Genomic DNA, 4,694 nt, shown 5'->3' on the forward strand with positions numbered 1-4,694 from the left:
CCAGCGGTGCTCCCCGGCGCAGAGGGCGCTGCGGCCGGCGTGACGACCCGGTGCTCCCCGGCCTCTCTCTTCCAGGCCGCTTTTTTTTTTTTTTTTTTTTTACTCCTGAATTATGAATCGTGTATCCAGCTTTTCTGGAACTGCAGGAGAGGCAGTGATGGGGTTTCAAAAAAAAAAAAAAAAAAAAAAAAAAAGAATCGACGGGGAAAGCTCCGACCACCACGCCGGGATCAGAGCCCCTCCGCCCGCAGAGACAGGGCACCGTGCACGGGGGGGGGGTCCCACGCCGGATGAATAAAAGATGAATTATCGATCCAGTACAGCTGGATGACGCGTGCAGGAGTCACACAGATGCATGTGTTGTTTCAGTCCGAGAGCTCAGACATCCACCGTGAAACCCGCAGCTTCATACCCGGGAGAAGGACTCGATGGGCCGGGGAGGAAGCGTCCCAAACGCCGCCGGAGCTCCGGAGATTAAACGCTGTTCAACAAGTGTGGGAGCCGGAGGGGGCTTTCATTTTGGGGTTCCTTCTTCTTCTTCCTCCTCAGAGGGCTGATTCTTCTTCCGCGTCAGAGAGTCTCCAACATTGATTTACTCCTCCCCTCCTCCTCCTCCTCCTCCTCCTTCCTCTTCCTCCTCCCTCCTCCTCTTCATCCGTCTCCTCGCCTCCTTCCCTTCTTTCCTGCACTCTTCACCATTCACCACTGAGGCTCATTAAATGAATGAGTGATTCCTAAACAACCTATATATATATACATAACTATTAATATTATTATTATAAATACACAGCAGCATTTAAGATAAGATAAACCTAATATTAATATATATATATATATATATATACATAATTATTAATATTATTATTATAAATACACAGCAGCATTTAAGATACCATAAACCTTTATTTAATAATATATATATATATATATAATTATTAATATTATTATTATAAATACACAGCAGCATTTAAGATAAGATAAACCTTTATTAATATATATATATATATAATTATTAATATTATTATTATAAATACACAGCAGCATTTAAGATACCATAAACCTTTATTAATATATATATATATATATATAATTATTAATATTATTATTATAAATACACAGCAGCATTTAAGATAAGATAAACCTTATTATAATAATATATATATATATACATAATTATTAATATTATTATTATAAATACACAGCAGCATTTATTAGATAGCATTTAAGATAAGATAAACCTTTATTAATATATATATATATATATATATACATAATTATTAATATTATTATTATAAATACACAGCAGCATTTAAGTCTCATTAAATGAATGAGTGATTCCTAAACAACCTATATATATATACATAACTATTAATATTATTATTATAAATACACAGCAGCATTTAAGATACGATAAACCTGTATTAATAATATATATATATACATAATTATTAATATTATTATTATAAATACACAGCAGCATTTAAGATAATATAAACCTGTATTAATACCCAGATAATTATAAAAAAGTAAATCAATAAAATAATAATAATATAATATATATATATATAATAATTATAATAATATTATAAATAGACAACAGTATTTTAGAGAAGATAAGTTCAACCTTTATCGATCCTCAGTTAAATAGAGAAAGTTGAACAGTCCTCGCCTCCTTCCCTTCTTTCCTGCACTCTTCACCATTCACCACTGAGTCTCATTAAATGAATGAGTGATTCCTAAACAACCTGTTTATTCTGACACGTTTCCTTCCTCTTTGTTTTGTGTCCTTCCTTCCTCTTTTTCTTTTTTACTCACCTCCTTCCTCACTTTGTCTCTTTGTGTTGTTTTTAAGATTCTCTGAGGAAATCTTTGTTTTTTTTAAGCAGATGACAGATTTATTTTCTTGTAAACAACTTGCATTGTGCAAACACTTCTGATCTGGAAGTTTTAAGTTATTTTTGGACTTCTTGCACTTCATTAATGAGTCATGATTGTGGTGCAACAAGGAAAGGAGCAGCTGAAGGCCGAGAGGAATGAATAATCTATAAATACACAGCAGTATTTAAGATAAGATAAACCTGTATTAATAATATATATATATACATAACTATTAATGTTATTATTATAAATACACAGAAGCATTTAAGATAAGATAAACCTGTATTAATGATATATATATATACATAATTATTAATATTATTATTATAAATACACAGCAGCATTTAAGATAATATAAACCTGTATTAATACCCAGATAATTATAAAAAAGTAAATCAATAAAATAATATATATATAATATATATATATAATAATTATAATAATATTATAAATAGACAACAGTATTTTAGAGAAGATAAGTTCAACTTTTATCGATCCTCAGTTAAATAGAGAAAGTTGAACAGTTGAAATTAAATCAAACAAAATGAAATTGAATTGAATTAAATTAAATTAAAAAATAAATAATAAAAATAATAAAATACAAAAATACAAAATATATATATATATATATATTTTTAAATAATAAAAGAATAATAATAAAAAATAAATAAATAAAATACAAGGACCCTCACAGGTTTTTCAGTTATGTCAACCACCACAAAACTTGTGCGTAAAAATAATTATGTTGTGTAAAATTTAACATTAACATTAAGACATAAAGACAGAAATTCAGAGTAGATATGAGCTCTTAAAAGCTTCCCTTTCATGTTCTGAGGTTTAAATATTAATTTAATATTTAACCTCTACTGTAGCTTCATTAGTCATACGTTCATGTCAGGATGAATGTGAAGGTATTTAATGAATCAATAATTAATATTCTCTTCAGGTCCTCAGAGTGGCTGAGTCAATGTCATCATAACATTGTTGTATTAATAAATAAATAATGTTGATGTGTTATTTGTTCCCATTGTACCTTCTGTTCATGACCACTAGATGTCAGTGTTTGACTGTGAATCTTGTTTAAGATAGAAATGTAAGATTCAGACCTTAATATTCTTATTTAGCTCCTTCGGTTTACTAATTGTATTCTGTGAAATACATAATTGTATTGCTAAATTATTTTATAATTTATAATTAGATTAATATAAAGTACCAAAATGTTATCAGGAGAAAAATATAGTATTTATGTAAAGATATAACTAACAAGCAAAAAGACAATACAGCATACATTCAGTTTATCATATTATCATAGGCTTTTAAAATTAGGTACATTTTAAGATATTTTTTGAAAGTAGCTAAAGATGAGTGTTTACGAGAGTAGCTGGAAAACTGTTCCAAACGACTGGACCTCTGTCCCTAATAGAAAACTGTCCCAGATTTGTTCTGAAAAATTGCCGGTGAAGGAGATCTACAGATCTGGTCTGATGACTATGGATCTGTGACCTGGTTATAAAAAAACTGTTAAAAGAAGAAGGAAGTAAATTATTGAAAAACTGGAAAACAAAAGTGCCGATCTGAAGAGTATTCACATCATATATGCTTAGCAACTCCAGATTCCGAAATAATGGAGCACTATGAGCGTCCCAACTGGAGTTGGTTACAGATCTAACAAATTTTTTCTGTAACAGAAAAATCGAATTTACACTGGTTTTGTATGTACTAGCCCATACTATATTACCATAGGATATAAAGGGATAAATAAGGCAGTAATATAAATCCATACAAATTTTCCTTGACAGCACGTGTCTTACTCGTCTAATAACCCCAATGTTTCTAGCCAATTTATTGGACACCTGTGATATGTGTTTTTTCCAATTGAGCTTATGGTCAATAAAAACCCCAAGGAACTTAACATTGGAAACATTAGCAAGTGCATTGTTCGCCATAAAAATTGGCTGGATAGGATCGGATAGAATAATATTTTTAGGCTTAAATATCATATAAGCACACTTCTCTACATTAAGGGATAATTTGTTGAATTTGAACCAGTTATCCAGCCGATCGAGTACGCTATTCATTCGATCTATCAACTTGTGTTCATCTTTATCGGTAATGAAAATATTTGTGTCATCGGCATACAAAATAAAAAGAGCTTCATCAGATATTAAATGCAAATCATTAATATAAATAAGGAATAAAAGAGGTCCAAGTATGGAACCTTGAGGAACTCCACACTGTAGATGACTGTAAGTCGAGTTAGCTCCATTCCATACTACATACTGTTTCCTGTTGAACAGATAACTTTTAAACCAATTAAGCTCAGTCCCAGAAACCCCATGAGCCTGTAGCTTAGTTAATAATATATTCGGATCAACGGTATCAAAAGCCTTGGATAAATCAATGAACACTCCAATTGTGAGTTCCTTGTTGTCCAAAGCTGAAGATATTCTGTTAACTAATTGGACCAGGGCCATAGAGGTAGAATGTTTGGCACGGAAACCAAACTGATAATCATACAATAAGTTATTTTCTTTAAGATGTGCAATTAATCTATTATATACAATTTTTTCGAGAATTTTGGAGAAGCAAGGTAATAAAGAAATTGGTCTATAATTTGAAAATAGTGATGGATCCCATTTTTAAATATGGGAATAACCTTAGCCCATTTCAGTTGGTCTGGTACTACACCTGATTGAAGAGAACAGACTGCTTCACTAATTTCATTTTGAGATCATCAAAACCAGCACTTGTTGACTTTAGACTTGATACAATATCCCATGTTTTTTTCATCCACAGTAGAAAATGAAACATTGATT

Source organism: Anoplopoma fimbria, chromosome 4 (genome assembly GCF_027596085.1).
Source record: "Anoplopoma fimbria isolate UVic2021 breed Golden Eagle Sablefish chromosome 4, Afim_UVic_2022, whole genome shotgun sequence".
Classification (NCBI taxonomy): Eukaryota; Metazoa; Chordata; class Actinopteri; order Perciformes; family Anoplopomatidae; genus Anoplopoma; species Anoplopoma fimbria.